This window comes from Sinocyclocheilus rhinocerous, unplaced genomic scaffold, assembly GCF_001515625.1.
Source record: "Sinocyclocheilus rhinocerous isolate Xijiao unplaced genomic scaffold, SAMN03320098_v1.1 scaffold1294, whole genome shotgun sequence".
Classification (NCBI taxonomy): Eukaryota; Metazoa; Chordata; class Actinopteri; order Cypriniformes; family Cyprinidae; genus Sinocyclocheilus; species Sinocyclocheilus rhinocerous.
Genome location: NW_015656157.1, coordinates 3,033,653 through 3,046,805, shown reverse-complemented (window position 1 = coordinate 3,046,805; position 13,153 = coordinate 3,033,653). Strand labels below are relative to the sequence as shown.

At 35.1% G+C, this 13,153-nt stretch overlaps 1 pseudogene; it reads right to left on the bottom strand.

Moving 5' to 3' along the window:
• Positions 1–13,153, bottom strand: part of LOC107719651 (protein strawberry notch homolog 2-like) — a 32,447-nt pseudogene that overhangs the window by 4,516 nt on the left and 14,778 nt on the right.

Sequence of the window (13,153 nt, the reverse complement as noted above, 5' to 3'; positions counted from 1 at the left end):
ATATATATATATATATATATACACACACACACACACGCACATTATATAAATGCGTATTTGCTGAATGCTGATGGTAAACGAGAAAATATTATTGCCTTTATATTACTAATAATATAAAAGCAATCGCTATAATACTTTTTTTGAATACCTCCTTTGTTCATAACTGTTAAATGGTGACAGCAAACAATGAAGTGGGAGAATGTGAGAGCTGTGTGCGCAGGCGCTGGCGTTCTCAAAATAAAAAATAAATAATAAAAGTCCCGTCTCAAACACATCAGCCAAACAGAAAAACTTATCGGCCGATGCTGGTATTTGAAAAATGCAGATATATCCATCTTGGTGACATATCAGTCGACCACCACTAATCATACATAAATACCCTTGAAAAAAGTTAGATTTCCAATTGTTTCCAACTTTCTAAAATTGAAATGTTGTTTATTGGAGCAGCGTGAACCTAGACTTCATTAAAAGTTTAGGCCTAATTCACACCATAATAAGTCGACTGTTTAAGCAACAGTCTGTTCCTGTCTCCAGGCAGTGGTTAAGTTGTCTTTCCGCATTCAAATGATGTTTCTCATTGATTTCATTGTGCTGGGAAGGATGAAGTGCTTGTGGAACACAGAATGACTTGACAACAGACAAAAACACATTTATGCCCTTATATAGAATGGCAACATTCCATCAGAGGCCTGACACAGACTCTCAGCACTTGAATTCACTCCCACTGAAAACCCAGGAAACGCTCAATTCAGGAGTGACGGTGCTCCAGAAAGTGCTGCCAGAACCATCAGCGGGGGGATTCTGAAACCTGAGGTCACAACCTGCCCATTTACAATGATCAAATGACTGCAGTCATGATTTACTATCAGAACCGTGTTGTAATGTATTTCATGCTTGCTTTGATCTTTTGAGGACACATTTGCAGAGCACTGCCAAACGGAGCAAAGAAATACCAGAAGTCAATTTGATTCCAATAAGAGAGAGAAAAAAAAAAACTAAAACTTTTCTGCAATTCTCTAAGGGGAATGACTTTGGATATTGTTTAGCAAATGACAACGGCATAATTTGTCTTTGTACATTCTCGAGCAAACCACAAGGAACAAGGCGAGACTTCCTGGAAGACCAGGCCGCCTCCTCTCTCCACTCCTTTTCTCTGCTGCTGAGACAGCAAACAGGGATTCCCCCGCTTCAGGATGACAGTGTGGCATTGGATTGATGAATGTTATTAATATTTCACTTTTTCTGAAATGTATTTGCATAAACGGAACGTCAAAACAAAAAATGCTGACTTTTCCATTTGTTAGCAAAGATGTTGAGAAACTGAAATTGAGAAGGAAACTAATAAATGGGAAACATTTAAACAGATTGCAAAAACTACAACAGAATTGTTTTTGCTTTTAATAGATTTACGATAAAGATGAATATAAAAGTACATACGGGAAAAAGAACCAAAAGGAATTCATTCCGCCCACTACCAAGCGACCTCACATGAACTCACTGACCTTGAATGAATGAGACCATCTTTTGTTCCTGAGTGAGACGATGGATATTTGCCAGACTAAATTGAGCCGTTTTACATGATCACGAGGTAAAATGCCTGCAAATAAACATAGTAACAGCTCAACCCTCAAGGTTTGATGGTAATTTCCTAATCATCCCAGTGAAATCCATCATTGTTCTGTGGTTTCTTTGATCTTTCATTATACTTACGTAAAGCTGTAAGAACTAATCGATACTTAAAATATTTTTGTAACAAATTTTGTCATGGTTAAGTCGAGTCTTTGCACTATGCACACAAAACTTTTATCAGTGACACCATGTATTAAAAAATTTCCATGAAGAAAAACGTTTAGTCATATTCTTATATTGCAACCATTTGCATCATGCAAAACCTCCAAGCAAGTGACCGATTATATGCTGCTTTTGTTGTTATATACTTCATGGCCAATAATTCTTATTAAAACAATATCAGTTGTTAACATCAAATTTAGTTATTATTCGAAACTGTCTCTGTTGTTTAAATTGCTAAATATCACTTAAATATCATCATATATCTGAAATTATCTGATATTGTCAAATTAAGCTTTTTTGAAATCCTGTAGGCAGTGCAAGTAATGATAGTTTTATATGAACATTAACTTTAAATGGTTTCGCTCCTTTTAAACTGTGAAAAGCTTTAGTAATCACTTTATATGGTCATTTTCATTTATATTGCAATTCGCTTTATATTGTCATTTTTTAAAATCATTTGGTGATCTTTGGGCAAGATGTAGAATATCAGAAATAACTGTCAGATTAATTAAGCATTAAAATAGCTGTTAATTGCAACCGGACCCTTATATAAGTATATTTAAGTATTAATGCTGTCATATTGTTACTTCATGAGCAATGTGTTTAATAAGTCACTTCTGCATTTACAGGAATGCAATGTGGTCGCAAAGAAGGCACATAAAGAGAGGAAAATCTTTGCATTCATTTCCATCCATCCTAAATCCCACCGCTGTTTCATCCACAGGCAGGCTGACCTGAACTCCGTAACCTGCAGTGCAAAAGACGAATCCTGCAATGCTTCGACACTTTCCAGCCCTGTGAACGGACAATTTCAGTTCTGTTTGGTTTTTGGATGTGGCTCTCTGTAAAACCAAGGCTGCTTTGAAGACTGCTGAGGTGTCTGTTTGGGTTGGGCTGAACTGGGCAAAGATGGTAGAGTTTCCTAAAGCCTTTTTTCCATTTGGCAGGCGCCACCATGCATTGTCAGCATAAACATTCAATAACCAAAAGCTGGAAATGACAAGAAAACGACAAAATATATCCTCTGTGCCTGTGATTTACACTAGAAGAGCTTTGAAAATCATTGCCGGGGGGGAAATAAAGACAGACCCGGTAGAGATGAGGTGGCAACACTCATCTGTGGGGACCACCAGAAATGCATCATTTACTGTAAGCCTGCGTAAACGTTTCCTGTATGAAATACAAGGAAAAAAGATGCACCTGCAAGACAAGCTGGTGGCCGCACTCTGGTGTAAGATGAGTAAAGCTGGTGTGTACGAGTGAAAAAACACACACAACTACACTAACACTCCCGTACTGTAATAAAGCCTCATTATTACGACAATGTGTCAGGTTACACCACAGCATGACACTTATTGAACCTTCCTAAGCAGCACTGACGGGAAAACTGCAGACAAGCCTGAAGCGTCACTGCCAGATTATCACATCAAGCTTCCTGATGTGTTTTATGTCCTATTTATTTTGTTTAAGGAGGAGGAAGATAAAGATCAAGGACAGAGATAAAAGAGATGGCAAAGGAGAGGAGAAATAAAATTACAGATGGAAAGAAAGAATAAAAAAGAAAGATATTATCTAAAAATACAAGGAAGAAAAATGACAAACAGAAAGGACCAAACAAACAAAAGAAAAATACGAACAATGGCAAACTTTGAGAAAGAAGGCAAAAAACTGAAAGAAAGATGGCAAACGAGTGAAAGGAAGCAGGCAAACGGAAAGAAAAAAACAGGCAAACAGAAAGAAAGAAAGCAGGCAAATCGAAAGAATAAAGAAGGCAAATGGCCTAAAAAAAGAAAATATGTCACACAGAAAGAAAAAGAACGGACAAATTAACAAATGAAAGAATAAATGAACTGCAAGAAAGTGGGTAAAGACAGAGAAAGAAAGAAAGAAAGAAAGAAACAAAAGGCAAATGAATGAAAGAGCAGACAATCAACCAAAAGAATGGACAAACAAACGAAAAGACCACACAAACAATGGAAAGACAAAGGAAGAAAGAACAGATGAATGGACAAAAAAGAAACAAAAGAACGTGCATCAAAAAACTGACAAGTGAAAAACTATGACGAACAATGGTTAACCTAAAGAAAGAGAGAACAGACAAATTAAAAAAGAATGGACAAACGAAACAGGCAAAAGAAAGAATGGACAAACGAAAGAACGGCTGATCAATGGCTAGCCTAACGAGGGAAGAGCGATTAAACGACTGCCAACAAAACACAGACATTTGATGCAGTTTCTGCAGTTCTGAATCATGACCGGGATCTTTTATAGCTGGAACCGCTCCATCCTTCAGTATCAAACAATGTGCTAATCCAGCGTCGAACTGGGCCTTGTTTATAAAACGTTCGTCAACAAACATACTTGTGAAAATCCGTTGCTGCCCCGGAAAACAAACTGCATCCGCTGTTTACATAACGCTGGGCTCTTTAGGAAGCTGAAAAAAGTTATCTTTCCCTTACAACCAAAAACACACTTCTTTGGAAACACTCTTCGCGAGCGAGTCCCGTGCAGCACTGCTGAATGAAGCGCGTTGATGGGCGCGCTCTTGCTCTCGCTCTGGTCGATGCGTGCGCGGGCGCACTCTTCCGGGAGAAATGCCCATAAAAGGAGTTCCACCCTTGTTTACGTCATGAAGAGCCACGATCGAAAAAAACTTTCCGAAACTTGTACGAACCCGGAAGTAAGATTTTTGCCACAGAAATACTCCATCATACGTCCAAATCGTTTTTTGAAACTTTGGCCATGCTTAGCATGAGAATCCAACTCTTTAACAGTGTAAACAACTCTGAATGCATGAAACAGCATTGTACCCCCCCTTTAAAAAAAAGAATAGACAAACAAGCGACGGAACTGACAAATTAAAGGATGGACAAACAAAAGATCAGACCAATTAAAAAAAGAATGAACAAATGAAATAATGCACAAGCGAAAGAGCAGACAAATTGTTGAGTGGACAAACAAGGAAAACAAAAGAGTGGACGAACAATGGCAAACCTTACAAAAAAAGAAAACAGAAAATTTAAGAAAAAGATGGACAAACTAAACAGACAAATGAAAGAACAGACAACAGTTCAAGAAGGAAATCTGAACACAAGGACAATGTGGTGCAGGTCGTTGGTTTGGGAAGCGAAGTCTCATTGTGCCTTAACAGCACTTTACATCACACTGTTCCTGTAAAACATGAGCGTCGCCCAGCCTGAGGCCCAAAATAGAGACCCAAACCCCTCAGATAACAGACAAATCGTGATGAGCGGAATAAAGCGAAGTGCCCTTCAGTACACACTCATGCAACACACAGGACAGTCTCATCTAAAATTCATTCAACAACTATAAGAGATCTGTGTGTGCACTACAAAAAAATTTGCAAAAATCATGTCAAATTTCAAAACCTTTTGCTGTGGTTAATCCACTTCCTGAGATTGATGCAATCATTAGTGCTTTTTAACAGCAAGGAGATTTCAAAATGCAAACTCTAATGCAGAAATTATCTCATGCAAAAAGAGCAATAATACAAAATTGCGTCAAATCCAAGAATCACCTGCATCCACGTCTTACTGGAAACCAGCTTTTGTGTTTGTCATGCTTATAGTTACCAGTCAGCTTTTGGAATCAGAAAGATGTTCCTAAATGCAAAACTGAATGCAAAATGTCAATCTAGAACCTGTCACATATTTAAAAAACAAAAATAAAAACAAAATAAAATGTTAAAAGAACTAATTGTGCGTTAAAATACATTAAAAAAATATAATGAAAGTACATTGTAAAATGTGACTGATATATTTAAATACATTTAATATTTATATATACTATTTTGTATTATATATACATATTTAATTTAAAAAGCACAAAATAAAAGGAATTTTATACATATATATTTTTATTTTATTTTATTTACTTATATATAAATATATAATGTAGCATATTATTTAAATATATATAAATGTATATATTTATATAAGTAAATAAAATAAAAAAATAAATACATATAATAAAAAGTACAAAATAAAAGGAATTTTACTGAGAAAAAATATACATATACATATATATATATATACATATATAAAATTATTATATATTTTCTCTGTATATAATAACTTATTGTATTACTGCAAAAAAATGCAGGCAATAAAAACCCATAAATAAAAATGCCAAAATGACAGTATAGAAAACTGACTGCTGTGCAACAGATCGCAGATCTTCAGAAGCTACAAGAAGCTTATCTTATCAAGGAAATAATCTGAGGGAAATAAAGTAGAGCACTAGACAAGAAACGTCTTTCCTTGGGCAATCAAACCTGAATTTCTCACCTGGCAACATTATATTTTTCAACCCCCTAAAATGCTACAAAAGGATCATATTAAAGAGATTTATGTGCTCTACCTTGGGAGGAGGACGTCCCATCTGTGCATAAAACTTAGTCCAAAACTGCATGAGTGACATGGGTCCAAGTCACTATCATTCACCTCCTGGAAACAACAGATCCTTTCCATGTGCTGGAGAAAGAACCGGCAAGCTCACAGCTGCAACATTCCCAAAGCCAGACGGGCAGAAAGAAAAACAGCTCTCCCGCCGGCACAACAGGTACGTTTCTAGGCTGGTGAGAGACCCCTGTGCCCTTCCTAGTAAGAGGAGTGACAGGTATGTGCATGGAGGTTTATTCATATTGATTGTGGTTTAGTTCCTCAATGCTAAAGGTGGTTGAGAGGGGAGGGGAGCTGAGCGAGGGGGAGGGGAGGGGAGGAGCTTTCAGGAAATGATGCTTTTGTTGGTAAGTGACTAGAGTTACTGGCAGTCAGGCCCTCTTTACAGTACATGGTGTAACTCAACCGCATTCGTAGTGTAAACAGTACAGAGCTACGGTTCTCCGGAGCGCTGTGGCGGCTGCACTGGATCTGTTTAACGCTGTCAGATCATTATTTAATGATTATTATGTTTAGTGGCTCCCAGCTGAGCGCATTTATTTCAGTCCGGGCTCTGCCCTTTTGTGTTCATCACTTATGAATGGAAAACAATCAGACCGATTAGTTTTATGAGTTAACAGAGTGTTTTTAGGACTCTAGTCCAGTTTTAAAGGCACCTTAGATGCTAAATAAATTCAGATGCAATTGGCCGGTGTCCCAAAACGCATCAGACTGGAATAAACACCTGCCTGGGCTTCTTACCGAAACAAACATCAGGCCATCTGAGCGGGTCTAATCAGTTTGGAGTCCCGCGATGGCTCGTAATAGAAATCGATGTCTTGTGGAGGCACATCATGGCCATAAGTAGCCAGTGACTGGTAGCCCCGGTGACAGAACGGCACCTTGATGTGGTGTGATTCAGTATTACGGAGATATCAGTAAACATGAGTCACTGATTATCAGCCTAAAGTGTGTTTAATATCCTTCCACTGAGGGGGTGGTATGAGAAAGATGTGCCGTTAATTTACTTAACAAAAAAGATGCCGGTTTTAATATTATGTACAGCATTAGGTATCATGAACTAACAATGCAGAAGTTTTATACATGTAATCTTTATGTTAATGCATTAAACAATGTTAATGTGCACACACTTACTGTACTGTTACTAGTTACCTTTGTAGTCAGAATGATTTTCCTAAAAGCAAAATTGAATGTGAAACTCTAGAAACACATCAAGAAAAAAATAAAAATAAAATAAAAACATTTGTTACAAAATAAAATTAAAATATAAAAAATTATATTCTAAAAGTACACTGTAACATTTGTTAGTGAGAAAAATATTTATATTTAAATGTATTTTATCTTTATATACGTGTATATATATACACTGTATATATATATATATCTATATATATTATTTATAAAGTAGATAAATAAAATAAAATAAACAAGAAAGTTTTAAATGTTAAAAAAAATTTTGTATTTTATATATATATATATATATATATATACACACACACATACACACAAGTATAATATAATTGATATTTTATTATTTATTTTCTCTGCATATAATTTATGATATTATTTAAAGTGTGTGTGTGTGTGTGTGTGTGTGGGTGTATGTTCATAATATATATAAAATATACATAAAAATTGTGACAAGGTGTTTAAACCCTAAAATAAATGGCAAACAACAAGACAATATCTTGAATTTGATATCTAAGACACTTCTGAATAAAATGCAATGAGGAAGATAAACACAGGCATCTTCCTTCCTTGTAAGGTGTGTAGGAAAAATGGCTTCCAGTTAAGTCTAAATGGAGTAGGCTAAATTAACGACTGTTGGTTTCCTCTGAAATCCACTTACGGCAACCTCCCACCTATAGCCGTCTGAACATTTAAATGAATCTCTGCAGAGTGCTCAAACACTAAGTAGTTCAAGAAAAAAAAAAAAATCTTTCCAAAGACCCTCCCAGAGACACAGATGATGATGCATGCACTACAAAACGTGCCTGTGACTGGAGTACGCAAATGCATGTAGGTCTGTGAGCTTTGTGGTTGGCCTGCGGTTTCACATTCTTTTGTGTTGTAGAGTTCAGGTTGTCTTTTCCTTTAGATTGTGAAACATCTTACATTTTGATTTGCATCAAAGCAAATAAACCAAGAGGAATGTTTCCACTTGAGAAACAGATGAACAAATGAACACTTTAGCTCATGAAAATGCCTACTTCCTCCTTAACAAGCATCTCTGTAGCCAATCAGAAGCGAAGTGCAGAGCTAGGCCAGAAAAAACAACTAAGAGAAATAATAATCACCATATGCATTTGTATAATACCTTCATTCATTACCAGATTTATTATTTTTTAAAACTGAAGGTCCATGCATGAGTGTGAAAAGAATCAGTGCGTTTCCAGTGCAGTCACTCTCTCTTCAAGCGCTCAGCTGGGTTCAGTAATGCTCTGTGCTTTTGCACGGCTGCAAACTTATCAACGACCTCAGGCCAGGTGCATGACTACAGTATGTGTGACAGGTGACAATTAGCATGTGTGCAAGTAAGATCACCAGAAAGAAGCGAAGAAAAAAAAAGAAAAAAGAATTGATGCAAGAACACTGCGTGATCATTCACACCTCCTATCTCTGGTTTAATACAAAGAGAAAACAAACATGTAAAAACCTAAATTAATGCTAACAAATTTCAAATACATAGAAATTGTTCAGGCAATTATGTAACCTAAAAGCTTTTTAGATCGAATGGTTAAAAAATAAAATAAAATAAAGAATAATATATATATATTTATATTTATATATATATATTCTATTTTATTTAATAATAATAATATAATTATTATTGTTATTTTTTTTATTATTGTTCATTTTTATTTATTATGGTTTCATCTTTATTAATTAGTATAACATACAGCCTATAAAATAAATGGTATTAAATTATTAATAAATTATGACATTATCATTATATAATTTTATCATTATTTTTTATTTATCTATCATCATTTATCATAATTTATAAATATGTAAACATAAATATAAATAAATATTAAAAATACAAAAAGTATATTTTTATATAATATATGATATCACTATTATAAATGATTACACATTATATACACATAATAAATAACATATTATTTATTTATTATCATCTCTCTCTCTCTCTCTCACACACACACACACAAAAATGAAAATTTATGATAAATATTAATAATACCATTACTATTATTATTTAAAAAGTAAAAAAGAGAGATATTTTGATACATGTAAAATAAATTATATTATATACACATAATAAATGTCTTTATTTATCATTATCATATATAAATGAGTATATAATATTACTATTATTATATATGATTACACATATACACAATTATAAAATATTATTCTTTAATTTATTTATTATTCTCTTTCTCTTTCTCACACACACATATAAAAATGAAAATTATGATAAATATTAATAATAGCATTACAATGAAAATTTATGATAAATATTAATAATAGCCATTATGATATTATGATATGTAAAATAACATATTATATACACATAATAAATTATGACTTTTTTATTTATCATTATCATATATAAATTAATATATAATATTTGTCAGGTTTTATCATATAAAATGAAATTTGATGAATAACAATAGTAATACTATTATTATTAAAAACAAAAACAAAAATGTACTTGTGATCCGTCACTAATCAAACTTGTAAACAGAGTATCTTAAATAGAGCATCAAGCTGTGGGTGCAAGGCTAGAAGATTTGTGGTCTGTCGTTATTTTGATTGTATGGTCGTACATCCTGTAAACAACAATTCGTGTCTAAACAAAAAGAGGAAATCCTGAGAGAGCTTCACATGATAAGGAACAACATCCTGAACAAGCTCACTGCTTTGAAAGCTTATTTACAGATCGAGTGTGTGGCACTTATTAGAAAGACATGCAGAAACGCTGAGGGGATATTAGGCTGAATTCATCTGAAGAGCATGCGCGGCTCTCTCGAAGGCTTCTCGCTCTATTAGTCATGAGCTCATGAGTTATATTTTCTTAGTGTCAATGTGATGGAGAGTCTTCCCTAGCAGCAGCTGTGTGCCATGACTGTGATCCTCTGAAGGAAAGCATGGCACTAACCACAACAGAGGATGTCTTACTCACCATGCACCTTTCTTGAGTCTGAATCACCCAGACATGTTTAAATCCGACTGTACTAGACCAAAAAAACTGACGTTAGCAAGAGCAGATGGAAGATTTCATTTGACACGAATGAAAATGCGCTTTCTATTTGACCAGAGCATCTCTAACTAAACATGCTAAATCATTACATTTAGGATTTTGGATTTGGATTTATTTCCGAGAGTCTGTGTTTTTTTTTTTTTTTTTTTCAGACTGTTAAAATAATTTCATAACAATAAATAATTTCAACAACTCATTTGCATCATCAAACAGTGCCATTTTACATTTTTGAACGATTAAATGCTTTCTGAATCAGGACATTGAGAAGCTTATACAATCCATTTATGGGATGACGAAATATTTTGAATATTGGAGATAAGCAGAAAAATATAATGTAATATGAATAGTTGACAATATTTAATTACAAAAATACAGTCCAAATTAATATTCAAAATATTATTGCAATTACTTATACAACTTATATAATTTTTAAATAATATTTGTCAGGATATATCTAATGTATACACACACACACACACACAAATACATTTTATTATAAATACACTTTTTTATTAATTTAATATGTAATATAATGTATTTGTCAGGTTTTGTCTAATATTCAATAATTATTATGAATACTGAAAATAAAAAAGGCAGAAAAAGCTCTATAAAATATTTTTTTTGCTTCATCATCCAGTCTGAATTCTTCACTTAAGTGTTTTTCTCTTTTGTATGCTTCCCATCAACCCACACTCCTAAACAGGTGCCTTTATTTAGCTTTATTTTTGTCTTTTTCCCCATGCAACCCATTGAGACTGAAATGGGTTTATCTATTTAGCCGCTGAGGTAATGTTCCTGTTACAAACGCTCAAGTAAACATAGCTACAGCGAGGAGGGAACTGAAACCAGTGCTTGAGTGATTTTGTTACAGTGTCAGAGCGTGTGGCGATTAAAGTGCTACAGCGCTGCCTGGAGCCAGAGAATTTGTCGCTGGTGTCTGACTCCTACACAGTGAACATGGCAGAGAGCCGCAGGGCATGAAATGAGCAGCTCGTGCCGTTATGCAGGGGTCAGAAGGGTGGATCCACATTTAATCCCCATTATGTTCCACTTATAGGTGCGGGACGCAGGTTTAAACATGATGGGAAAAAGGTGTGACAACACTGAAATGAATCACGTCAGTCAGTTCGTGTTTTCTTTTTACCGTCTGTCCTGTTTGGGAGGCACCTTTTCTTAAAAAAATGATTTGTTCTGTAGAAATGAAAGTGGAAGCATTGCAATGGCAGTGGGACAATGGCAGACGGGGGAAATGTTCAGAAAACCTGTTTTATATTTAGAACGTTTTTTACATAGAGTGCTTTTTGGCTGAAAGTTGTCTTTGAGGTTAAGGTTTCTCATTCTACACTCCTGCATGTCTTCTTCAGTGGCGATCCTGTACCAAACACAGTACCACATTGTTAATCATAAAAAATGCATTTCAATGGTTTTACGCACTTAGCAGCCAATAGTTTACAATGCAAATAAACCTTGCGAATGTCACAAATCATGGGGATGTCACGCAACCTGTACAAGTGACAGACAAATTTGTGCCAACTGGAGCTCAATACTAATCATACTAACTCAATACTAATCAAAAATAATCATGATTTAGATTTTTTCCATAATCGAGCAGCCCTACTAACAGGCCAAACTTTGACTCCGTGATCACAACCCATCCACTGCTTTACAAAACCTAAAAAAGGTTATGTAGCCCTAAAAATGGCTCTTGCCACTCAAATCCACTCAAACTCTAAACTGATGCCATTTAAAGACTTGAAATTTCCTAAAAAGCTTCCTGAAAAAAAAAGTAAACTGTAAAACCGTTATATTCATAAAAGATAACGGAAAGGAAAGATGCTACACATACTAAATTCTCAAACAGCCAAGTAACTATATGTGCTTATTGCAATTAAGTCTCTGTGAGATGACAAACACAGTCTTCATCCCATCTAGACGTCATTTCATCAGCCGTGAACACAACACAAGGAGGATCAAAGCCTCCAAAATATGCCAACGTCCTGAACAGCAGTGTCTTACCGGAGGGAGGTCGTCATTCCGAGTGAGATTCAGACCAGGGAAGTCAAAGTCGCTGAGACCGTTGGGAAAAAAATCCGTGGCCATGTCCAATGGGCCGTTGATAAGCTGCTGCCTGAGAAAAAGAGACAGAAGAAATGTAAGAGCAGCGTTCAGAGTTTCATGATGGATCACGAGTAGAGTAAACAGACGGGCAAAAAAGGAAGAAGCAATTGTATGGTCGTACCATACAAACAAACAGTCACATCCTAGTGACAGCAATGGGATCAATAAAGTCACGGTGGGACATAAAAAAGAAAAACAAACCCACATAATGACTTTATAAGTGAAAATTATAAACAAGTCGATGTAAAAGACACAAAGAGACCATATAATAATTACATTTTCATTTTTACTGTTTAAAGGAGACATATTATGCCCCTTTTTACAATATGTAATATAGGCCTAAGTCTCTGGTGTCCCCAGAATGTGTCTGTGAAATCTCAGCTCAAAATACTCCACAGATCATTTATTATATCATTTTGAAAATGCCTATTTTGAGTGGAAGCAGAAACACGCTGTTTTTCGGGCCTGTCTCTTTAAATGCAAATGAGCTGCTGCTCCCCGCCCCCTTTTCCTGAATAGAGCTGCGCCATTACAGCTCGGACCTGCTAAAAAACATATGTTTTGGTTCTGATTATCATGTTTATCACGCTGAAAT